General features: G+C 46.9%; 1 protein-coding gene across 7 annotated transcripts in view; it reads left to right on the top strand.

Annotated features, from left to right (window-relative positions):
* Positions 1-26,185, top strand: part of KPNA7 (karyopherin subunit alpha 7) — a 53,980-nt gene that overhangs the window by 14,210 nt on the left and 13,585 nt on the right. For 4 of the 7 annotated variants that reach the window (XM_030483313.1, XM_030483312.1, XM_030483311.1 and 1 more), the window contains exons 1-3: positions 21,367-21,488; positions 22,885-23,097; positions 23,752-23,864. The exons of 1 other annotated variant lie outside the window; for it this stretch is intronic. The gene's annotated coding sequence lies outside the window, so the exon portion shown is untranslated. Of the gene's footprint in view, positions 1-21,366; positions 21,489-22,884; positions 23,098-23,751; positions 23,865-26,185 lie in introns of those variants that run through there. 2 more of the 7 variants (XM_030483314.1, XM_030483315.1) reach the window with 1 other exon arrangement.

The following is a 26,185-nucleotide window of genomic DNA, read 5'->3' as shown; positions in this document are numbered from 1 at the left end:
GCAAGTATGAGGCTTAATCCAATAGGGATCAGGAATTCCCACTCTGCTTTAACTGACATTGCTGCTTTTGTGTCACTGGACAAGTTCCTCTGCCTCTGTTTAGACCTGTGCAAGGTGTCTACAACACTGACCTATCTCCTGACAGGGTTGAGAATGAATTAGCTGAAGTGAATTGAAACGGGAATGTTCCTTATTATTGATGCTCTCAATTTGTATTAGTCATTAGAACATGTTAAGAGTATTCTATTAAAACACAACCTTTTTGGGACTCAACTGTCTTCAGGCTTTTCTGTTGTTAATGAATCAGATGATACATATTGAACAACCCCATCCTGGCAATTTACATAAGATTTATTAGAGCAGATCCCTCCATCATTACAGAACTGTGAAGTGTGGGTGGAATGATTTGATAGCTGAGCTCAGGACAGAGAAATATCCATTTTCCCTGGCCTCCTCCCCTCGTGCTCTGTGGAGGGCTGCTCCTCAAGGCACTGGCTTCTTCAGAGGCTGTGATGGAAGGAGCAGCCTGTGCACTTGATAACAGTTAGTTTGCAGGGGCTAAAACGAGAGTTCAAGGTTGTTGTCCATCTGATTTCATGAGGAATTTTGGGGTTTAATTAGCAGTTTAATGTTGGCAGGGCTTTTCAGAGGTGTAATCCCTCCCCTGAGGAGGTTTCTCCTCCTTAGTGTTAGCTGTGTTCTTGCAGCATGCTCAGCTTCCAGGTCTGCTCACAGCTCCTCACCATATAGGCCTGGAGAGCTCACCCAAGCACAGCAATGTCTACAAGCAAGAGATATGAGGGAAACTTGCAGAAATACAAACAAGAATCTTACTTTATTCACTCCCTTCTCTATACGTTAGTCAGCTCTACTGGATTTTCTTTCCTGGAAAGATCTACTGCTAGGAATACTGAGCCAACAGAGCAGGAAAGACCTGGCCAGGTATCTCAGTAGACAGCCAATGTTACCTGCAGCATGGTTAGTTGCCTCTATTGGGTTGGAATTTGCCCTTCAGGAATATCATCAAGCTGATTTGGTTACTTGGGGGAAATAGAGGCTTGTTCATAGAAATAGCTGCAATTTGGGTTTGTGGCTGATGGTTCTGTTGAAATGCTGAGGTTTTAGTTCAATATTTGGGCACTGAAAACCTTGGGTGAAAAATCTTTGATTTCAGAATGGCAACACCGTGCATCCTGTGAGCTGTGGCCTCATTTCTGGGTTTATTTACCTGTCCTTCCATAGTCAGGTATATATATAATATAGTCATGGCATTAATGTGGATGAAAAGGTCTATGAGCTGTCTTTGCAAGCAGAAGAGGGCTCCCTGCAGCACATCACCTTTCTTCTGGCCATAGCAGCATGGCAGGAGCTCTGCAGACTTCAAAGCAAGTGGAGTTTGAGTGGATAACACACAAGACAAGCTGGATCTCAGAGCTGGAGGAACAATTGATTCACTGGGAGCTAAAAAGGCAAATGTTTCTGAGCTGAGGGTTTTCACAGCCGATAGAGAAGCAGTTAGAATCTGCTGTAGAAAAAAAGGCAAAACCTACCTGGGGAAGCATAAATACTAGATCTGAGCTGGTGCTGTTATTTAAGGGTTCAAAGAGTGATAGGCTCCAGACTCCATTTTAACAGGGTAGGTTTTAAAAGGTCTGTATTAATCTTTTATGCCAACTCAGCCTTCTCAAGCAGACAAAGCTGTGCAAGCGGGCTGCTGTGGGGTTAGAAAAGGTAGGATGTTACAGCAGATGAGTTCAGCCAAATAAGTATTCCTGCTCTGTAGTGAACAGATTAATCTTTGTCGAAAGCAGGTTGAGGTCTAGTGTTCTGCCTCTTTCGTGGGACTGGCAGGGCACTTAAGTCCCTTTTTCTGGAATCATAGAATCAGCAAGGTTGGAAAAGACCTTCAAGCTCATCAAGTCCAACCGTTCCCCAGCACTGCCAAGGCCAGTACTAACCCATGGCACTGAGGGCCTCATCTACGTGGTTTGTGAATGCTTCCATGGATGGTGACTCCAGCACTGCCCTGGTTCCAATGCCTGAGCACCCTTTGGGGAAGGAATTGTTCCTCATCTCCATCTAAACCTCCCCTGGTGCAGCTTGAGGCCGTTTCCTCTTGTCCTATTGCTTGTTACTTGGGAGCAGAGACCGACCCCACCTCACTCCATCCTCCTGTCAGGCAGTTGCAGAGAGCGATAAGGTCCCCCCTGAGCCTTCTCTTCTCCAGACTAAACCCCCCCAGGTCCCTCAGCCGTTCCTCATCACACTTGTGCTCCAGGCCCTGCACCAGCTCCGGTGCCCTTCTCTGGCCCCGCTCCAGCACCTCAATGTCTCTCTTGTAGTGAGGGGCTCAGAACTGACCCAGGATTCGAGGTGCAGCCTCACCAGTGCCAAGTTCATTTGTTGAAGCTCTTCCTCACCCCATCACTAACCAGTCTTTAGGCACAAGCACAGAAGTTGTCTTGTTTGTTTGCAGCTCTAAAGGACTAACACCAGCACTTAATTTTTCCTCTGCCACTTCAGCTTCCCAGTGGCTTTGCTCTGCAGCACAAATATCTTGTCCTCCGTGTGGAGCACTGTGTTCGAATTGCAATTGGCAAAGCTTGCCAGTATTTATTAATGATTGGACACATTGCTTTAGCTACTTGGCTTTTTAGCTGGGTAAATTAGTGGTTTGGATGATGTGGAGTTGGATATTTGTATTCTGGGAAGTGAAATTCTAAGGGGAGGTTTGTCAGAGAAGTGCTGGCAGACCCATCACTGAAGCAGTCAATAGTGGCACTAAAATAAAGTTCTAATTTGTGCTAATATTTTTGCATTTCTAAACCAGGTTTTATCTGAGGATCATAAAGCCTTACATAAACCATGAATCATTTAAGCCTCCTAACTTCCTGGTGATTAGACACATTTTTGTATGTGGGTGAGTGTGGAAGATGAATTACAGAGAGGAATTTGAAGGAAACAAAAGCTTGTATTAGTGACTCTGCTTGTCTGAAGTACTGAACTGTTCTTCTGCTTGTCATTAGGTTACCACTGAAGAGATATGGGTCTGACTGTGCATTTTCCAAGTGACTTTATGATCGAGTGGCTTTCCAAGTGTAGCTAATGCTGTCAGAGCCATGATGTAGCACAACTGCACCCAGAAGGACCCTGTACCCTGTGAAATTCTGTTACAATTGACACTTCCTTAGAACATCTTCCAAGTCTGGCTCATTTCATCTCATTGAGGTCAGGAATTGTCATTTTGAGGTCTCCCTCTGCTTTATGATGAGCCTTTTTCACCTTGCCATGGATCTTCTTTTCTTGCTCCTAGTTGTCCTCCAGTTAGTCGAAAGAAATGGAATCAGTGTGAAAAAGAGCTTTGTAACAAACATGCAAGTGGTGTTTTATCAGAAGGGCCCAAGAGGTCAAAAATGGACTGAAAAGGGCCATCTAAAATACAGACCATAGCACCTCACTTCATGCATCAGAGGGGTAGGTTTGCTGTTCTTATTCTCCTCACTTTGCAGTGTTCTGGGAAGGAAGAGACCAAGACAAGTGCACAGAGTTGGGTAAGAAACTGACTGCTCTGCCCTGGCAACAGACTGAAACCCCAAAGGCCAGATTCCTCTGAGGTGCTTCCTGAAAGCACTGTGTGCTTTGTGTGTGCATTTACAATAGCCCCACAGGAACTTGGGCCAGCACAGAAGCATCCTGCTCACCCTCAGCAATCCCCATTAGCTCTTTTGGGCAGCAGCACACGTTGGCAACGCTTCACTGTGCTGCCATGAGTTAATACCTAGAAAAAACACAGCCCCTTCCTGTTTGTGCAGCAGTCTCACTGTATTTAAGCAATCAAACCAGGGTCTTTTTCCCTTTCCCCAGGCTGGGAGAATGAGAATGGGAGAGAGTAAAGAAAAATGGAGCAGTTCATCTGCCTCATGAACTTCCTCCAAAGCCCTCTTCTCCTTTTGGAATTTAGTGCCTGAGTCATTCTGAGCAGAGAGATGTGAAGTCAAGAGTTTGAACCCTATGGTCTAATGCCTGCAGCCAGGAAAAGGAATATCAGCCAGGATACACAAGCCCTTGGCAGCATCAGGACAAAATGTCACTGGAAACTTGTATTTCTTTAGAAGGAATCAGAGATTCAGTTAATAAATTCTGAGACATCTGTGAGTTTAACATCCTGTGGCTGTTCACACTGACTTCAGAAGCAGCAGCACACAGCCACATGGCTGCTACAGCACAGATTTATAACTTCTCCAGTGACATTAAATAAAGAACAGTTCAGGTGCAGGAGAGGGAGAAGTATTCCCCAAGGCTGGAAGGGAGTTACATGGCTGTGGAAGGGGGCATGTTACAAGTAGAGGCCTTCCAACATTGCCATGCAAAAGTGGGTGTAATAAAGAATGTAGAGGAGATGCAGGTGTCTTTATGTAGAGGGATCTCTAGGAATTGCTGTGAAATGACTGTTACTATGGAGTAGATGGGTGAAATGTAGAATTAAATCCATCCCAGGTTATATGAGATGCTGAAGACAATCTACGAAACTGGGGGGGGAGATCAGCGGAGTGAATCTGAGCATCCCAAAGGGTGCTCTGACTGAAGGAGCTGTAATGGTTGTCAGGGTTCATTTCCCTGAAGAACAAGGCAGGGAAAAGCCTCTCTGTCATGTTTTATACCTGCTTTTCCTTCTCAGTTTTAGCCAAGGTAGTGTCCAGCCCTTCCAAGTCATGCTTTCAATTGCTGAGCTAATCCTCCAGCATTTGCTTGCTGACACTCCTGTCAGCTCCTTCATCTCCAGAGGCTGGCTCAGTAGGTCCATCTCTGATTTCATCATTAGGGCCAGGCACTCCTCAGCATCCAACAAGTTCTTTTGTTCCTAACGAAGGGCTGGGAATCCAGTGTTCATCCTTTGAAAGGCTGCTACAGCTCCTGCCTCTTAGGGCAGGAAACTTCAATTTGCAAGAAAGGCAAGATTTTGCCTCTTCTGTGGTATTAAGATTCCTTTAACATACCTTTTGCTACAGTTGATCTGAATCTCCAGGACTCACATTCTTAAGCATCAAAAGATCACGTTGGTTGTACACAGACAGAAGTGTTTGCATGTTAAGAAGATGCCACCGTGACTTGCAGTGGATCACGCTGAGCATCAGTGGTTGATCAGGAGCAGAACTCAGGACTTGTGACAACAGCTGCTTTGCTTTAGCCATGAGGCCTTTCAGGCTCCTCTGTTTTCTAAGGGCTTTACTGAAGATACAGTCATGCTGTCTGTGAATCTCATATATCATCCCCATATGCTCTTTATTCATTTTGAAAAGGAGCATCTTCTGAGTCACTGAGAAAGCTGATGCCCTGCCTACATGAATACTAAGCCTTTAAGCATGCCCTGTTGGTAACACCCAGCCAGTTGGATGGAGAGGCTTCTCTGTGTGTTCTGTGAGCTCCTCAGTCTTTGACATGATGCTTCTCACTATCCTTCAGTTGCATTTTCTCGTCCTGTTGGGCCATACTCAGCAATGGCTTCACCTGGAAGTAAGGAGTTAAAGCAATGATGTTCCCAAAAGAAGCTTTTTCTGTTGTAATGGTCCCTGGAAGCCCTGAGGTGGTCATTTTGTTATCAGATCCCAGGATTTCTGGCATGCCAGTGGGAGGCCTGGTGTTTCCTGAAATGCCTGTTTAGTGCAGAGGGTTTCATACCTGTAGAGCCATACAACTCCTAGCAAAGGTTGTTATGGTGCCCAGTAGCAGATCTGTGTGCCAGCACAGAAATCAGGACTGTGTTCCAGATTGTGAACTGATAGGAATGCAGAATGATTCATACCCTTCCAAATGGGACCAGAACCCTTGGAAAACTCTTTCTTTCTAAGGCTATGGAAGTTCATTTAGCTTGCACTGGAGTTGGGAAGGGGTGTCCCCAGGTAAACAGGCAGATTTTGTTTGACCTCTATGTGAAGAATTGGCTTTAACAGAGTCTTGTTTCACTTAAGCTCAAGTATCTTGGGCTTCTCTTTCCAGAAAACCACCTGAATTACCCATCCTGGGACCAAGTGAAGAGGCTGAGCTGGAGCTGCCCCTTCATGCTGACACTGTGGTCCTTCTTAAGAGAAGTGAGCCAAGCAGCTTTGTTTCAGCTTTTAAATGTTAATGAACAGTGAAATCCTGTATTCCCATGCTCATAACCTCACTGCTTCTCTCTGTGCTGTTTGGTGGGAAGTCCAGGTCTTGAATTTCCAAGACACTCTCTTTCTACTCCCTGGAGGTGGCTTAGACTCAGATTTCAGGGCTTTCTCATTCACTAACTTTTCTGGCATTGATTTGGGAAGAAATCATTCAGGCCCCTTGCCCTGTTAATAATTAACAAGAAAATCACTGGCTTTCTCAGTGGCTTTACTTAAGTGAACACAGCCTGAACACAGTTATTTTTTCTCCCAGCCCTTATCTTTCCTGCCCAGGCATCCCAAGGTTCTCAGTGCCTGTAATTGCTGCTGTTTAATTCTGCAGAACAGGCCAAGCTCCGAGGATTTTCCTCACCCTAATGGACAATTTTCATCCTTCCCAGACAAGCAGCTGCAGAAACTTGTGGCTATTCCTCTGCATTGCCATCAGGTGTAGCCTGGGGCAAACAGAACATGTGGGGCTTAGAAACAGCTCCCTTTCCAGGTGATGTATGTGGGGGGACTCAAAGTGGTCCTGCTCAGTTGTACACAGCAGAATGCTGGTGTTGGTGTGGAGTCTCAGTCAAACGGGATAGGCTTCAATGCTCCACAACCTTCTGGGGTGCAAGAAGCCTCACAGCAGTTTGCTGACATAGGGAAAAGGACAACAGGAGTGAATTTGGTTTAAAACTGCTACTGTGGATGTGGAAATTGAAGTTTTCATGCGCTAGAAGAAACAAATACTGCTGGAAATACACAAATAAACTGGAAGCTCATTGAAAGGGTGTGTTTTGCCTCCCCTCTTTCCTCTGTCCTGCAGCCACAGATACTATGAGCAGTGACAGAAATAGTGTCAGATTGAAACCAAAATCCTGTGACTCATAAACATATGGACTGTGGTTTTGTTCCAAGAGCCTCACAGCATCACCATGTGGGTTAAGGTTTCCTGACAGGAATAATGCTCACTCCCAAGATACACAGATCCTCCAGCTGTTTGGGATGGGTGCACAGGAGGTAAGGGAGCAGTCCTGCTGGCTGGCTGTAGTATTCTTCTGCATGGAGCCATGTGGAGAAAGCAGGAAAGCTTCAATGCTTTGCTGTGTACTGGGATGTAGAACTTGGAAGTCCCAGTTTCATTTCATGGCTCTTGCTAGTAAATGAATTCCATTGGTGGCTGATTCCTAATGGATTCATGGCATAGTTTCTAGGGTTTTTTCCCCCCAGGATGCCTTCTTTCCAGCAACATTTTGTGCTCAATCCTCACCAGGAAGCCAGGAGCACAACACTGCAGCGTGGTCATGATCTTTGCCAGAGGTTCATCACTCGGGTCTTCCAGTGTGGCCAGGATCCCAGCACAGAGGAATATGTTGGAAGACAGGAGGCTGTTAGAACCTGGAGTTCCAGGTTACCTTTGGGACTGTGAAGCTCTGGATGTGCCATGGTTTAGCACTCAGAAATGAGGATATTTTACTTCTTTGGTCTTTCCTTGTTGTGATCTTGTCTGATTCTCTATTTACATTTACAAAAAGGATCAAGTTTGGGGAGGTTATGGGAATGGAAGACTAATATTTAGGAATTGGATTCCATTCACCTTTAGCTTGGATTTGCCCAGGATTCTTTAGCCTTTTCTGTGCCCAGGGTGTCTAGCTATAAAAAATAACACTGGGATCATCACAAGATGTAGTTAAGTGGATATAGTAGTGCAGGAATGGAAGTCTTTTCCTTGATAAACCCACATCCACCTTGTGCTTTCCTGTGAGAGGAAATGCACAAAGTAGTTTCAGTAGCTATGAAAAAATACTAGTAGTAATCTTGTGGCTGTTGGCTTTAAAAGTAAGATGAGGGCAGTGTCTGGCCCACTTTAATCTCCATTTCTAAGTTGAGATTTAAGGCTAGAATAAGCTGGAGGAGGGATGAACACTGTGTAATGATGATAAAAGTTGGGAAATGCAGATTTGAGGTTCATGCAAAGAACAGAACGCTCCTCTCGCGTGGCTGTTACAATAACTACTTTCATGATGTTGTGACAAAAATATATGTGCAAAATTAATGATATATGCTGCTAATATTAGACAGCTACAACAGCCTCTCTCCATTTTCCTTTCCACTCTTAAATTGGATAAATGCTCAGGTAGTGGGATTTTTGCCTGACTAAGGAATAGTAAAGAGCAAGTGAGATTTATCACGTAGCTGAAGGTGTGCTTCATTTGCATTCTATTAACTGTGCTGTCTGATTAAAAGTCAGGTTGGGGAGCATGTGTCAGAGAGAACATTATATGCATGAGGAAGTGGGTTGCTGTAGAAACTCTAACTCTGCAGCTATATCTCTACCAAAGGCATGCTGAGTCATAACTGCCATCCATTTATTTAGCTCAGTTTGGTAGGAGTAAACAGTACCTTGTTATAGCCAATTCCTCTACTCCTTTTCCCCCAGGTCACTGGAGCCAAGCAGCAGCTCTGATGCGTTCTTATTGTCCATGAACCCTGGAGGGATAATGCTGGGATTCAGGCTTTGGTATCTAAAATGAGCAAGACAGGTATAATGATACAAGAGCTACAGTTAGCAGCAGTGCAGGAGGCTGATCACTGCTTAAGATCTGCTCTGCTTTAGCTTCCCAGCCCCACGGGCATGGCACAGAGATCCTGGTGGTAAGGGAGCTTGTGGACATTGCTACCTGCCTGTGCAAAGTGAAAGCTCATGGCAGGGGAGGCAGAAGCATTTAAAGCAGGTTTTATACCCTTCCCTCTCCCTCAGGGTCAGGGCACAGGGTGTATACCTCTGTCATCTGAAAGCAGCAGATGTGTGCTCAGTAATGGGGTTGGAATTCAAACCACATGAGTAACTGTCTGTTCATAGCAGATCTGTTTGCTGTTCCCTGCTTTCCATGCCTTGCCCTTCCACTTGATTATATATCATAGGTGAAAGCTTCTGTTGCTCTTCCCCTCCACAACTCACCGTTTCCATGGTTGATTGTGCAAAACAAAAGGTTGCAGGAGGCAATGCAGCCTAATAAATGATGGTGCCAATTTGTCTAGTTCCAGGTTGTGTATTTCCAAATTCTTTGTGCTTTTCTCCCGAAATCAGAGGTTTATTGGACATCCTGTCTCTAGTCCTGGCGCTTGGAAAGCATCACAGAGACATTCCATTGAAGGGGTACAAGGTAGTTTGTGAAGTGATGACCCAGCTTCTTTCATTCCTGAATAAAAAGCTGCTGTTGAGCCAGCCACAGCTTGTGCTGAAGGCACTGGGGGGCTTTGCCTGAGGATTGCTTTATCAGGCTGATGGAATTCATCTGGAACAATGCAGTCGATGGAACGTGGGGATGAGACAAAGAGGAATGGAGTGAAAACACTAACAGGAGTTATGAAGGCTGGAGAGAGAAAACCTTCTGGTTTATAAAGTCATTTGTGTTTCACAGCTGGAAACAAGCAAACAAACCCAAAACCCCACACACAACAAGGCAGGAAGCAAGCCCAGTCCTACATGGTCCCAGGGAACAAGCTTCCCTGCGTGGAAGCAACCTTGGACATGGTGTGAACCTGCACTAATTTTAGGTCAATGTTATTTTGTGATTCTGGTTTATAGTTTTATAGAACTATTCCTTTGGGGATCAGCATCACATGAAGAGTTAAGAGTGAAGGTCCTGCTCCAGCAAGCTTAGAGGAAGAGCTCCATGAACTGAGAACAGCAAGTGGCTTTTGTTGGCTGGGTGGGCCAGATCCTGGAGCCAGAGGCACGTTCCAGAGGACAGGCAGCACCCAGTGACCTCACTTAGGCTCATGGGGGAACTCCAGCGGGGCTGTCAGTGATCAAGAGTGTGTGAGATGGCAGCAGGGTGCATAATAAAAGCAAACAAGGATGTCTGAAAAGACTGGATTGGACTCGTCCATAACCATATCAGCTGCATTCAGCTCTGGATACAATAGATACAGCAACACAGGCCTTTCCCTGTAATGTATTTCCCTTCTTCATTTGTGACTTTCAAGTACTACCAGGCTTCTTTAGACCTTTCTTGTCCTGTTTCTAGCACTTATGGCTGCTAATGTAAGTGCTGTGACCCCAGCCTCAGGCACAGCACATCCTGCAGGTGCTGGCCTGCATCTCAGGAGACAGGGATGTCATTATCTCCTCTGCCATATCCTTCCCGTGGGACCCTGCAAAGTCTCTCAGAGGGGTTCCAGTTGCCTAAAGGTAGTGATGTTTTCAGTGTGTTCATGTATCAGCAGGCACTGCTCCAGCAGAGCACAGGTCTCTCCTAAGCCCTGTGTTGTATCTTTTTGCTCCATGTACACGTCCTAGGTACCCAAGGGCATTTTAAATTACACCAATGACACTGGATGCCAAAGTTTCTGTAACTGAATGCCACCTTTCTCTCTTTTAGTTCTGCTTTGGTAAGATCAGGGTGGCAGCATTGGCCATGCTTGGGCACGATTGAAGATAAACTGGGGAGGCTGAGCTGCCGCTGGAATACAAAGGCATTGATGGCAGTTTAAATACAAAGGCAGGGATCATTGCTTATCCTACAGGAGCTGGAGGCACTCATAAAGGAGGACCCTCTTCCCTGCTTCTTGCTGCCACCAGCTAAAATCAATAGTATTGCACAGAATACGTGAGGGATGCTCTTGCAAAGGAGTCACACTGAAGTACTGCACTATAGCCTCCAACATAAATCTGTCTTAACTGACTTAAGCCAGCAATTCAGTGCTGTCTGCATAAACTACTGACTAAATAAAATATGCATCATTTTACCTGCATTCTGCTTTGGTGTAGAGGTTGTTCTTTCATTGTGCAGTACTCTAAAGCAATCCTCAAACCAGAAACCTCTTGGAAGAGAAGCAGTTGCCTAAACTGTTTCCCATTCACCTTTCAGCTGCAGAGTCCTGGGCTGGGCTGGTGACAATCCCAGCAGGCAGCAAGTTTTTCTGCTTGATAGAAACCTGACATTTGTCTGGGCAGCAGAAGGCCTCTGAGTGCCAGGAGGGGATTATGTAGCCTGTCGTTAAGCTGGGGCTGTGCTCACACTTCCATCTGTGCACGGTTCTGCAGCAGGGCTTAGCAGTGCCTTCCCGGAGCAAAGGGAACACAGTGTGTACCCTCTGCATCACAGTGCTGCAAGGGGCAGGATTGCAGGGACAGAGCTAGATGGGCTTTCAGCACAGAAGAGGCAGACACAGGCTGTTACCTGGCTGAGGAGAGTGTTACAATGACAGGCTTAATCCTTTCCACAAAAGAGAGATGGGGAAGCACTGGGCACCAGAAGCAATGCTGCCTGCTGACAGTATTGATTGTACTGCATGATGTTCCCTCTGCAGCCTCCTTCTCTTTAAAAGAGGACCCAAAGCAGGGACATGCTGGATCTGTGGAGCAAGCCCACCACTGCTTCATTCAGGAGATCCTCATTCTTCTGCAGCCACCCTGGAATACTGGAAAGGAGCAGGGAAGTAAAGGCATGACCAGTTCAGATACTGGGAGAGACCAGCTCAGTAGCAGTGCATGAGAAAGCAGATTTCTGTGTAGAGAGGGGGAGAAATCCTCTGGGACTATAGGGAAAGGAAAAGAGTTAGTGCTGGCATGGGAATAGCATTAAAGCACTCCCTAGAGTCATGGGAATTATGGAGGGCCCTTACCATGGAAAGCCCATTTGCCCTCAATAAACGATTCTGCAGCACTGCCAGAGCAAAGGGTATTGCTATTTTTACTTCTTAGGCTCATACTTTGATACACTGATAGAGGGGACAATGGGGCTTATAGACTGGTATAACCAAGCACAATCAGAACGTATTTTGGCACAGTGAAATGTCACTTTCAAAATCCTCAGTGGTAGCAAAGAAAGGAAATAGTTTCTGAATGTAAAAAAGATGGAGCAAAGGGGGCTGTGATTCATGCTCTGCTCATGTTCTGTCAGGATGTCTGTGCAGTGGAGTATATGAATAACTGGTAGAGTTTGATAATGTGCTTAAATACTGCTCCTGCTGCTAAGCATTAGCATGGCTGCTTGACAACACAGCAGAAAGGCAAGGCACACACACCAGGAAAGGCTGGACAAGCTGCAGGACACTGTCTCTCCAGCCACACGTGAGCAACAGAGGCAAAAATGAATTGAATCCTTTGGCCAGTGTGCCTTTTGGGGAGCTTTGTGGTACTAGAAACAAGCTTTGGCTTGAGTTTGGGGGTTTTCTTTTCAGAATCTTTATAAGGATTATATATTTGTAATCAAGGCCAGTGGCAACATGTTGAAGAGTGATGTTAAAGCCTTGATGTTCTTTATTCTGTTGTATCACTGCTCAGACATCTGCACAATCAGTGTTTTCAACTACTTGTTACTGGACAGGGTTTCTGAGATGCCCATTTCTGTGTGGCAGAGCCAATCTCTGGCTGCAGTATGACCTTAAGGCAACACAGACACGTTCATGGACCTATGGATATGATGGTTCATGCACAGGGCTTGGCCTCCACATCTTGCCCTCGTGTCTGACCTCACTACGAGCATGTTCCAGGTTACTCAGGGTGAGAGACAGGGGTCTGACAGGTCAGCACTTACTGTGCCACTCTAACACACTGCAGTGCTCAAAGTGAGCTCCTTCCCCTTTGCCTCCCTTGGCCTTGAGGGACTTGGGTGGTTGTTACAGTGGCAGCCTTCAATGGCCATCAGGAACATGCACATCCTGGCCCAATCCCTGGTTCTGGCACTGCGGTACTAAGAGGGTGCCTTTCTGCTCCAGCTTGTTCCCTGCTTTCACCCCAGGGCCTGGTGATGCTCCCTCTGCAGCTCTCCAGACTTCAGACCCATGAGCTGAGTAATTTTGGCAGCCACTGTCATAGGGGAGATTAACATGTTAATCTGAGTAACAGGAAAAAACCACTCATCGTCCCATCCCCTCGCTGCATCCTCAGGTAAATGGGTACAGGCTCTGCCTTCAGGGGCAGGGAAGTTCTCCAGCCTGCTGGAAGCTCATTGGGAAGCACAGAGGGGAAGCAGGTCTCATGTCTGCCCCTTCATCCACACACACCATTCAGCAGAATACACTGAATGGAGCAGAGGCAATAATACCCACCTCAAACAAGGTGTTGCAGGAGCTGCTCTGTGTCTGGGCTACCATATGCTCTGGAAGGTATGTGCCTGTTTGCTCCACCATGGCTCCAAAACCACCTGCAAAGCAGAGCTGCTCCACAAAGGATCAAGTCCTTAGCTGACAGCTCAACCACACGGCCAGGCCCTGTGGCAGCTGGGAATGCCAGCTCTGACCTCTCAATAGCACATCTGTTCAGTTAAAATCAGTGTGGTTTTTAAGGTCATTTTATATTCCCTGGAAACAAGAGTCTGGTTTTAGCAGCTTTTTAATCTTAAGGAACTGGCCAAGCTCTTACCAGGCTGGCTTTGTCCTGGTTTGCTGTCACCAAGCTGAGATCTCAACCTCCCTCTGTGTTGTCCACCTCTGCCTGCTCCTCTCTCGGCTTCTGCTTGAGCTTCATAGTGCTCAAGTGCATGATACCCCCGGTCAGCTTGTAAATACGGATCCTCTCTTCTGGCCTGGAGCCCAGGGCATCAAAGCCCACATGGCAGAAGGGGCACAGACCCACACAAGGGAATTCTTCATCTGCACCATAAGCCACCCATAGTGCTAAACATCTAAAATCATTTCCCAGCCCACTGATTCTTAACCAGCCAGGTCCCTTCAGACCAGCACGGGACAGAGCAGCTTAGTGTTGCTGTAACGCAGGACTCTGCTTTACTTTCAGTTACTGATCCATGCTAAGAACCACGTGCAGCTGACAGCAGTTCTGAGGGTCTTTGATACTGTGAGTAAAACACAACACATCATCTGGGATATCAGCTCATTCCACTCTTCACCAGGCTTCTTAAAATCAGCAGGAACATCCCCTGATAGCAGTTATCCCCCATCTCAGCGAGCAGAGATAAGGAGGAAGCTGGAACATCGTGCTTTGCTCTCACAGCATGCCCGGAGAAGGGAGAGCTCGTGACTCTGAGTGTGCCAGGGAATCTTGCAGCGTGTTCCTTGTGAGCCATGACTTGGAACTCCCTGTCTTAGTGGCTATGAAAATCATCTCTGCCTTGTACAAAGGCTTGTTTGCAATGGACAAATCCTGGAAGGTGTAAAATACCACCAGCTGCTGGAAAGGGCACTGTGAGTTCAGCAGCTGGAGACTGTTTGATCTCTCTGTAGCTCAAGTCCTGCTTATAATAATAGTCTCAGGAGCCAGCAGATATTCCCAATAAGCTCTTTTCAGTTACAGATACTCTTCAAAATGGTCTTTAAAAGGGAAAATGTGTGTCAAAACCAGACAAAGGGTCAAGTCTTCCTCTTACAAAAGCTGCTCCTTGAGATTACATATGTATGTGAGATGAGCAGGTTTTAACCCATGGTCTCTGGCAGAGCTTTCAGATCTTTCAGTTTTCAGGCTTCAAACAAACCCTATAACTAACTCCTTTGAAGTCCTGCAAACCCCAGGCCATTGAATGTTAACCAGAAACTCCTACGTCAGGCTCGTTTGCTCTGGAACAGATCTTTTTACATTCAGGCTTCAGCTCACAGACAATTGAACTAATCTTTAGGCCATCCCAGGCTGCTCTTTCAGTAGCTTATTTATCCTTAGGTTGAAGAAGCTGAATTTTATTCCTAGGGGAAACTCAGGCCAGGAGGGGAGCATTCTGTTTGCTGTGTTTTCAATTTCACTGAGGTTTCTCCAGCTTAGCTTAGTAAGAAGTGGCTCTTCCCCATTTTAGAACCATAGAATGGTTTGTGTTGGAAGGGACCTTAAAGCTCATCCAGTTCCAACCCCCTGCAACGGGCAGGGACACCTTCTACTAGACCAGGTTGCTCCAAGCCCCTTCCAACCTGACCTGGATCAGCATTGTGTGCTGTGATCACACCTTGCTGCACGCAGTGGTAAGGATTAGAATTGGGCACAAGAAGCAGTTTCTGCAGCAAGAGACAGACCCAGAGGTGATCATATAATTGCCATCAGTACAACCAAGGCATAACACGAGCTTTTGGGCTGGAGAAGAACTGAGGGTTCTTCTAGGTCTCAACTCCTGAGCACATTTTGAGTGTATCACTTCAGATAAAAGCCTTTTGTGGGATGAGTTGCTTAGGCTACCGAGGAGATTTTGACACAGCAGTTACGTCAAGTAAGTGGGATAGAACACCCAAACCTTTTCACTAGTATTGAAAAACGTGTCCTGGCTGTCTCTTTCCTGTCCTGGGGAGACGTGAGCAATTGACGTGAAGCAGTTCAAAACTTCAGTTTGAAAATGATCATTTTTACCTTCGTGGCAGCCCTGCCAGATCAAGCAGGACCTCATCATGTATTGATCAAGATGAAGAAAGACATCTCTCCTTGCTCACTCTGCTCTGCCTAAGGAAAAGTCACTTGCAATCCTCTTCTTCCTGGGTAATTAGTAACAACCCCCCCCTGCAGAGAACCTGTTTCAATCTCCAGCCAAGTACAGCTCTGGTGAGCAGGTTTCTTATTCTAGAAGCAGAGGATTGAGCAGGGATGTGTGCCTTGAGCAACATACCAGCAAGTTCAAGCTTCTTCTTGGAGAGAATGGGATGGAAGATCCGATGGTGTCTCTTAGCTACTTCCTGGGAAATGGCACATGAATTTTCCAGACCTGGAACACAGAGGGAAGCACATCCAGGTGGAGGGAGCAGCCAGAGACTGAAAAATCATGGTCCTGTGCATGTCAGTGGGAATTTTGCTTTTGATATCAGTGAAACCAGCATTTCACCAACGTCCTTTGGAAGTCCCGTGAGTGCAGCAAGAACCAGAGTATCCTTCAGTGTTGCTGTCAGAGCATCACAACTTCACAACATTCCCACTGGCACCAGTTTTAGCAGAGCTGTTTTGGCACCTAGTGAAATGGAGGCCAAAGATGCCATTGCTTGTCCAGGTGTGTCATTGCTGGCTTCAGGAACTGATCTCCAGACCAATCCATCCTCTGAATTGCTGGTGCATGGTTTGTAAGACTGACCTGTGAAACATGGCCCGCCCTTTCTGAGAAGAGCTCTGGAAAGGATGTTTTATACCCTGTAATTGCTCTGTCCATACCTTCTGTCAGGCACTAACATGCTTAGGTTGGCTTCTGATCTCCACAAAAACCATCCTCCCTCTGCCCTCTCTGTATGAATTCATTCAGCTGTACCTTGATGAGTTCTCTGCACAAATGTGGGTTGACTCAAACCACCTTTATTGCCAATTTTAGTTAGTCCAAGTGGCTTCAAGGAGCAGAGCTCCAGGGAGGGTGCAGAAGGACCTTGCACCACTGCTGCTGGTTGCACAGTGAGGGGATATCCATGCTCTTGCTCTCTAGGCCAGGCTGAAGAAGCTGGAACCTGCCACTAAACAGCCCAAACTTGCCTTGGCCTTGAACTGTCCAGAGAGGCAAATCCAACATATGGTCTCTGGGTATGATGCAAATCTGGGATGAGTTGAAAGTAGGAGGGATGCAGACAATCCCACATTAAAGAATAACTGCTCCATATGTTTCCTCTCTCCTTTTTCTGCATGCTAAAGGGCGTTAGGCAGGAAACATGCTGGGGTCCTTTTACCTTGAGAGCAGGGATTTGTGCTTCCCAATTTAGCCTTGGATGCACATGTGCAGACAAAGGACAATGCACCTTCCCCGCATAGCTATTTTTAGGGTCTTGATTGCAAGACAAGCACAGTGTTGGACTGATGAATGTAAGTCATGGTTGCAATGTAATTGTAGGCTGAAAAGTGTACAGCTTTTGGGGGAGGCACTGTGGCACTTTTGTGTTCACAGTGTCTCATAGGCAACTAAAGAAAGAAGACATACATTTGTCATCATCTAAAGCATCACTGTGGAAGGAGGGGAAGTTTTGGGTTCATTTACAGCAGTGCAGATTCCCTCAAGAGAATTCAGTTCAGGTTTGCACGTGTCTGATGCGATCAGAACAGGGTCCAGTCAACACGAGGAAACATCCAAAGCAAAATGAATATAAGGAATGATGTGTTTCCTTACAAGGCTCAGTGCCAGCCCCAGCTCCCAAAGGGAATTCAGATGAATTTGCCCCAGATGAAGAAATCAAAGATTAATCTGTTAATCAAGATTGTAATATCTGTAGGAAAACAGAAAGTAGCTGAGAGGTTGTGAGCATCCATCAGGGACAGACAGCGTTGCCTGGAGGGGCAAATCTGCAAGTCAGGGAGAGGAAATGTAATCTTTTCAAAGATCAGCTCTATAAAAAACCCTCTTTCTGCTTGGATTCTATATTACAGCTTAAAGAAATCCTCCTTTCTCTGCAGCATATGGCAGGAGTATGTAGCGCCCAGAGACAGAGGAATGAGACTTCAGTTGGAACCCCCAATGTTTTACATTGTCACTGACAATTTCCATATCGGAACTGCTCTGCCCAAACTGGAAGCATTTGGAATCTCTGCAGAAGTCAACAGTTGAGAGTGCAGTAATTTGGGGTTGATCAAAACTGCTCTTTTCTTTTGACACATAAAACTGTGAAGTCAAAATCAAATCAACTGACAAAGTTCAAGACGATGGGAACCAGTGATGCTTTGTCTGAACTGTTGGTGAATATCAACTAACTTCAGGGCTTGAGGAAGCATTTTTAAACCATTTTTGGGTTTAATTCTTCTGAGGGAACATCTTTGTGTGACCTGTTAGTAAAGGGCTGGTACTTACAAACAGGAGGAATCATTCTTCCTCGTAGTTTTAGCAATATCAAAGGTCTCCAGAACAGGATTCACCTGGATGATGTGATGTTCAAGGAGATAAGAAGTCAGCATCAGCAGGATGCTCCTCACTGAAGACCTGGGCTTTGAGCACAGCCACTCCTCAGCATCCAAAGCATCCCAGTACATCCATTTTCTGTCAGGCAGCTCCACACAAAGCTGGGTTACAGCTGGGAGCAGTGATTCCTTTTGAGGTTCAGCCCTACCAAAGGCTCTCCACAGAGGTCCTTATGGATGTGGGGCAGGTGGAAGTCTGTTCCAAGAAAGAACCCCAAATACAAAGCGGAATGTAGTTTGAAGTGCTTAGTACTTCAGTCTTCCAGAAAAGAGGATTTGCGATGTGCTGGGATTGGGAGACCCACAGGAGAATGCTGGGATCTGCAGGCAGAAAGCTAAGAAAGAGGAGTGAGGTTTATTGCTTGTAGGAAGAGGAAGGTTATTCCAAGGATAGAGGGCAGCATAAGACAGGCTAGGAACGTGGAGGGTAGGGAGAGCCTCGGGGGGAGAAGTTGTGGAGGAGGAAACAAGCTGGGACATGACAATCCAGAGCTCTGGCACTGAGGAAGCTGGAAGGAGAAATAGGAAGCCACTGAAGGAATCCCACAAGGCTGGAATAACAGGATTGTTGCTGCCAGGCCAAATGTAGCTGCTATTTATGTCTTTGAATTCTGAATTGTTTTAGTGACCCCCACAGACTCAGAGGGGAGAGGAAAAAGAAAAAGAAAGAGAAAAAGGAAAAGATGGAGGAAAAGGGAGAGAAGGAGAAGGAGAAGGAAAAGGAGAAGGAAAAGGAAAAGGAGAAGGAGAAGGAGAAGGAAAAGGAGAAGGAAAAAGGAGAAGGAGAAGGAAAAGGAGAAGGAGAAGGAGAAGGAAAAGGAGAAGGAAAAAGGAGAAGGAGAAGGAAAAGGAGAAGGGGAAGGAAAAAGGAGAAGGAGAAGGAAAAGGAGAAGGAGAAGGAGAAGGAAAAGGAGAAGGAGAAGGAGAAGGAAAAGGAGAAGGAAAAGGAGAAGGAGAAGTAGAAGGAGAAGGAAAAGGAGAAGGAGAAGGAGAAGGAAAAGGAGAAGGAAAAGGAGAAGGAGAAGTAGAAGGAGAAGGAAAAGGAGAAGGAAAAGGAGAAGGAGGAAGAGAAGAGAAACCACTGCAGCCTTAGAAGCTGCAATCCCTCTGTTAGAAGAAGCTGTTAGCATGTAGGGCCCCTTTTTGATACCAAACAACATACTTCACTGCTATCATGAGGAAAAAGACCAGGTCTCCCTCGCTGATTATTGATGCTTTTCACAGATAAAAACACAGTTTTACCCAGATAAAACACGTTTTACTACGTTTTGGTGTTGCAGGTGGCAGGAAATGAAGTGCTGGGAAATCCCCCCTGGCTGAGGATCCCTGAGGCTGCTCCTCAGCTCTGTTCTCTGCAGAATCTCCACGCAAACACTGTGATTATTCCTCCCACCGCTATTGATTGCAGTTTCCAGACCACCTGCAAGCCCCCAGAGCTCTGTGTGAGGGCAGATTCATTGCAGCCACGAATCAATATCACCCTCTGGTTTGTGAATGGGCAAAAGAAATGCAGGGAATTAATTTGAAGGCAGAGAACTCAGATATCCTGGTGCTTTGCGTTTTGGTTGTAACAAGTGATGGGCAGGGAAAAGGGTCTTGGCTATGAAATGACATGGGAAAATTTAAGTCACACACACAATTTAGAGCAGCACAGGTTGGGCTTCTGAGCCAGGAGCTGTTCCTGTCCTGCCTTCACCCCATGTTGCTTTGCCATTCCCCTCTGCCCTTTCACATCATAGATCCTGGTGTGGTTGTAGCGCTGACACAGGCTGTCCAGACACTGGCCTCATTCAGGAAGGTCGTGTTTGCCCTGTCATCCATCTGGTTGAACTTGGATGGGTTCATCATCCACCATTCCATCCGTCTGCTGGACATTCTTCACCATGATGGGCTGCAGTGTAGGAGAACAGGAAGGAGGTGATGTTATCCCAGGTAGGGCTCCATGGACCACATGGGAAGACCATCTCTCAGGCATGCTTCCACTTGTTCTAGCTGCCACTGCCCCTGGCTGGTGGCCTCAGGAAGGGAACCCCACAGACTGGCTGACCCACAGAGCAGAACAGGTCTGGTCTCAGATGTGGATGCACTTCCTCTGGGGGCAGTAGGCTACTGCTTTCCTGTTGAATCCATAAAGTAGAGCTTAGCTGGTTGATTACCATCTTCACCATGACTTTGTCATTCTTTCCAGACTGGATGTCCCCATCAAGGAAACCCCCTTTCTCATCCTTCACCCAGCAGGATGTCTTAATGCCACAGGGCTTGTTCATGGCCTCAGTTTTCTCTTTCCCAGGTAGAGCCAGGAACTACATGATCCACACACTTCCTTATAACCATGAGAGGTCTTGGCTTCTCTTTTAGGCAGAGAGAAGGAAAGAAGGGGATTGGTGCTTTCCACATTGCTGAGAAAGCAGACTGAAGAAGCCTGGAATTTCCCGTGGTGCTGTCCCGTTCACACCAATGATACCTTCCAGTTCAATAGGAACCTGCAGCAGGAGGAACAGGCAAGTCAGCATCCCAAACCTGGCTGGTAGTTCCTAAGAAGGGCCAGAAAGCAAGAGATTAACTGGGGAGAAATAGGGACAATATTCCCACTTTCTCTTCAGCCTTCCTCATTGTCCAGTGCCCGGTGAGTGAGAACCTGCCTATGGCTGAGAAGGGGGGGCCTTTCTCCCACCTTTTGTTCCTGAAAACTGCCCTAAGGCCCAATTCTGATGAGGGCAGTTCTTGGATGGGGGGTGCCAATGGGATTTTGGAAACACTGAGGGTGTTGGTTGTTTTCTGTGGTTGCCAGAGCTGTAAGTCAGAGCAACTACAGAGCTTCTCAGGAAACCCCTGTGCAGATGCCTCCTATGCAGTATGGGCATAAACCCTCTTATGTGTGAAAGGCTACAGCAGTGTGCAAAATAGCACCAATGGAGGCATGGGCTGTAGAAAGGGGCTCAGAGGAACCTGAAAGGGAGGACCTGGTTCCTCAGCCATCAAAAACCACCAGGGTCATCCAGGAGAGTCCATGGCACATCAGCTTCCTGTGCCTCTGCATGGTTTTCACCCTTGTCACAACCTGAGGCCATACCTGTGGCAAAGCCATTCCACAGGAGGGAGCAGGGGAGTTGAAGGACATGACTCATGTCCCAGGGCTTTGTATTTTTGGAGACTTGTTCCATGTTGGGAGCAGACTATGTCCCACACTCCAGGCGGTCTCTTCCTTCCCTCACCCACACATCTGAACTAGCTTTACTGTTGTCAAGGCAACACTCAGACTGCTGATGGTGAGTTGTCTTTGTCAGTGTCCAGCGACCTAAAGACGTGCCTCCTGGGGACCTACAATACCTGCTCGACCCGTTGTTCCCTGCAGAGGCAGAGCTGATTTCATCCCTGCTCTGCATTGCGCAGATTAAAGGGAACACGGGCTCTGCTGTGGTTTGTTTTGCAGTGTGGACACGCTGCCCAGGCCAAGGGCTGCTCTTGGTTCCACCTCTGCAGCCCCGTGATGAGAGCCCCAAGCAATGCTTCGCGCCAGCCTTGTGAGTCACAGCCGTCTGTGCTGGAGTTAGTCTGGGGTAAGTGGGAGAAGCCCTTGGGGGTGGCTGGGGACTTCTTCCCAGCAGGGTCTGGAGGCTACTGCTTGGGCTGAAGTCAGAATAGCTTGGCACTGGTTGGGGACAATGTTGGCTTAACCCTTCTGGTCTCATTTTCATACCATCCTCCTGAAAACCTTGATGGTCTAAAATAGCTGGGTGCAAGGACTCCAAGGGAGCAGTGCTGCACCTTTGGAAATGGATATTAGGGCTCCAGAAGGTCCTGGTGTAACACTAGCAGTTGCAGACTGCTGCTCTGGGATGAACTTCACCCAGCAAGCAGTAAGGAGAAACCTTCCTCTGTCCATTCCTACTTTGATCAGGCAGAGATACAGAACTAGAACAGCCCAGCAGTTATTTCCCCCCTCAACCTATACACTTAGATCTGTAGAGTTGCCGGTTTTAAATGCCCAGATTTGAAATGTATATTTGAGACTTGGCTCAGGTCTACACTTTATCTGTCACCTCCCTGAAATACATGGACTAGCATGGTCCCTGAAACACATCACTGAAATGGTGAACCAAACACCTACAGGAGATCAATGCGTGTGACTGAAACAGTTTGTACTCACATCAAACAGGGTTTCTTAGGTGCAGGTCTCTCAGACCTTGCTGGAACTTCAAACTTTATGCCTCACCATCCTTCTACAAGGGGAAACTGAGGCACAACACGAGGACAACTTCAATCTTCAGAGCTGTCCACCCGTTGCCAGTGCAGTCTTTGGCAGACAAAGTACCTCCAAAAGGTCTATTTTATTCTGGCCTTTCAGTGCGAAGTCAGTAGAGTGGCTGTGCTTCTCCAAAGGCAGGCCTTGACTGTGTTGTTTAGGTGCCCACAGACAATGTATGTTTATAAAAGCTTAGATGTAAAGGTAGTCCCAAAAGCCATAGGTCAAGGAAGTGGTAAGGCCATGCCAACAATTCTGGAATTTCATTTCCCCCAAAAAATCACATGGAATTTAATAAACTTATGGCTAAAATACCTATGAGCTCAAGTCTACCTGTCATAAAACACAGTATAAATCCAGACGGGCTTCTTGAACACCTCCAGGCACTGGGCTTCTCTCTTTCTGCCTTTGCTTGCCATTTCTGCCACCTGATCCTTCCTGATCTCCGCCTCTTCCCAGCAATCCCACACAACAGGTACCTACCGGGCTAAACCCATGATCCTGGAAGATGCATGGGCTGGCCAGGCTCCTTCCTAGCTGTCCAGAGGGCCTGAGCCAGCACTTAAACGTTATAGAAGAGACACCACGTTCCTTATCCATGAGTTCAGAGGACTGTAACGCTGGGAGCCTGCTTGGGAAAGCTTTGATCCCTCAGGAGATATCGGATAATGCTTTGTTTCATGGGGATTTCTCCTTGTCTTTCCTTATAGGGTGTTTCATGAACTCAGCTGCTGGAGTATAGGGACAAGAGGCTGAAATACAAAGACCATTGAAGGAAGCCTTCATTCAGAGGCACATCTTTGGCTGTGCCCTGCTTGCCAAGGGGGACTGGTGGATTTCATCAGTGAGAGGAGCTGATCTTTGGCACACGAACCACAGACTGAATCCTTGGCAGGAGCAGCCACGTTGGTGGTGGAATTAAGGTTGCATTTTAAAGTAATTCCTAAGCCCTGTGTTTCCATTGAATAAATTCTGTTTGTTAACTGCAAACAGAGAGGAAAAGGCTGTGGTGGTGTTACAGTCTTGCTCATTTCAGTTGCTCAACTGCCCTGAAAGACAACTGCTTCTGTATCAGCTTTAAGTATTCCCCTGCTATATTTGCCTCAGCTGGAGTCTGGGATGTGGTTACTCTGCAGTATTGCCATTGTGGGTGTTTCGGGTGAATACACTGGGAATAGAATTTCCAAGCAGGAAGATTCAGATAAAACAGCCGCTTTGAGGTGAAAATTAGAGAGTTCACATTACACCCACCTCTTGAATTTGTAACTGACTATTCACATTGAAAAGCTGATTCTAAGAACTCAGCATGTCCCGTCAGGAGCAGAATAATACCGCAGAAACCCTGGCCAGCCTGAGTCTGAATGAATATTGGGAATTGTGATTAACTTCTGAGGAATGTATCCGGAGCAAGTCATGTTTTCTGGGCATTTTTAGGTAATTATTTCAAACCTTGAATCTGTGAGTGAAGGTTGTCAGCAGTTCTCAGGCAAATAGATGTGAAATGCATCAAATAAATACTGGCTCCTGACCTGTTCGCTCATGTGTAACGTGCACAAATGTCTATGTTGGCTGCACAGGAGGAGTGAGCTGCAAAGGGAGCAACCGGATCTCTCCATGAAGTGAGGCAGGTCAAAATGGCAAACCTTAAATAGCTACAAGCTCACTCAGCCCCTGGACACATCAGCAACGGGTAAGACTGAGCCAAATTGCTTCCTGAGTAACTAGGATGCCTCTTGCTGAGTTTAATGAACTATCCTTGGCAGTTTCCATAGCCCAAGCCCTGTCCTGTATCACCCCTGGCCACGCTGTTCTCCAGCACATCACTGCTCTGTAAATGCTGCTGTGACAGCCTGGTTTGGGCTGCAGCTGGTTCATCCAGACACATCCCATTACAACCATTATTAAGGGGGTTTTTGAAGGTTCTCTTAGCAAATGAAGGAGCCATTGTGCAGTGATGTGTCCTGGGAGCACTGCACAGCAAGCTCTGCACACAGCAGGTCATGGGGAAGGAGTTGTCTGCTAAGCAGGATGTTTGCCTCCCAGTTTCTTGCCCTGACACAGATTTCTTTATCACCTTCAAGTGAGACTAAGAGTCCAGAGTCCAGCCTTCTTGCCTGAAGGGATGGGGAGCAAAAGTATGTTTCACGTTGGAGAATGGTCTTCAGATAAGGGGCAAACCAGCTCATATAATACAATGTGGAAGAAAGGCTTTCGTCTCTCCCTCTTAGTGCTGCCAGGGATCCCAGGCTCAACACAGCAGCCCAGGTGTCCACAGTGGCATTCCCAGTCGCAGAGAAGGAGGTTCTAAATGGAGGAGGGCAGCACAACCTTTATGTTGTAGTGACAAGCCTTGGAGTAACAAGGAACTCAGTTCAGATGCTGCCTTTCAGAGTTGCATTTAGTAGCAGCAGCAGCAAACTGACCTTTGGTGCTTAGGGAAGGAACAGTATCCAGAGCAGAAAACCCTGCTGCAGGATCACAGGGTTATTTAAAGACTTGCAAGATGGTTTTGCATTTATTAGTCCTTTAAAGAATAATGGTGGTTCTGTGCTGAAAGCTGTATCCTCATTCTCAGCTGTTGTCCGTGCTTGTTTGGGGAGGATCAGGGTATCCTGAGAGGGATGGGGGGTATTGGCTATACGGAGACACAACCAGTCTCTAACCAAACAAGGGCTTGTGAGGCTCTAAGGGTCTGACAGGGACAATGTCAAGTACTGTCAAATCCCAGTAGGTGCTCAGTGAGTCACAGGTCCTGCAGAAGGCAGTCTGTGCAGTTGTATGATCAAAAACTCCATGGGGAAGTGTACGTGCATGAAAGTCAAGTTCAAGTCTGTCTTTCTGGTGTCTTCTCAGTGCTCTGCTTTCCAATTGTAGCACTCTTTTAATGCAAAGAATGATGGAGGCAAAGCAAACAGCCCCAAAACTTCTGAAGGGGTGTTTTTTAAAGGAAAAAGAGAGGAAAAAGATCCCTTGAAGCCTCTGGCATGTGGTGTCAAACTGAGCCCACACAGACCATTGGCAAGGTTGGGAACTTCTAAGCCATGGCACAGATTTCGGCCACTTGAGCTCATGTTGTGACACGGAGCTGGGCTGTCCCTGCATTAGGTGGAGCAGATGGACAGAGGGCAAAGCCAAGTGTCCCACCAGGGTTTGGCTGTGCCTGCCAACAGCAGAGGAGTGTTAACAGCCCATAAACAGGTCTCTGCCCAGATCTGGAAGGGAATGGGGAGTAACATGTAGCAGCACCTGCCCGTCCCTTCCTATCTGTCCTACCTTGGCTCTCCAAATGCATCTGTCCCAGAAGTCAGGAACAGCCAAAACCCTCAGAGCCCATCCTAAACCTGAAGCAGGTCTATCAGCCTTCTCTTAGCCCCAGCCCTCAGCCTTAGGGCTCTGGGTCAAGTTCTGACTAAGGACCACCACCAGCCAAATCCTTATGCTTAGCTGGAGACCATTGGGATCCACAACCTCCTCCTGGTCAGGGACCATCTCCCAGCCCCTGGCAGTGGGAGATGGGAATCAGGCCAGCCCCAACACACGAAAAGGCCTTGAATCCACAGCCCCATCCTGGCACCTTCCTTGGGTCTGTTCCAGCCCAGCAAAATTATCTTCTGCTCCTAAGGTCAGGTGGAATATGCACATTGAATCCTCTTTTTAGCATTTCCTAAGCATGGCTTCCAAACTAAGCCCCCTAAATTAGCATATTCTAATTTAGCCCCCTAATTTAGCCTATTCTAAGCAAAAAGATGGTAATTCCTATTGGAATGCTGTCCTCAGCTGTGATAATCAGATGCTTTGGAGTGAGGTGAGTGTCTGGGTGCCCTCCCCACCAAGGAAGTGGCAGCAGAAGAATGGGACAGCTCATCTCCTTCAGCTATTAAGCTGTACATGGACTCCCTGACAGCAAAGTGGCATCCAGAGGCTCCAGACCCCATGATTTATGTGCATTTCCTGGTGTTTTCATGGAATTTCTCTTCCTTAGATGCTTTACAAGCTACTCCACTCCTTCAG

Source organism: Strigops habroptila, chromosome 4 (genome assembly GCF_004027225.2).
Source record: "Strigops habroptila isolate Jane chromosome 4, bStrHab1.2.pri, whole genome shotgun sequence".
Lineage (NCBI taxonomy): Eukaryota > Metazoa > Chordata > Aves > Psittaciformes > Psittacidae > Strigops > Strigops habroptila.
The sequence above is the reverse complement of the archived record's forward strand: the minus strand, read 5'-3'. Positions and strand labels throughout refer to the sequence as shown.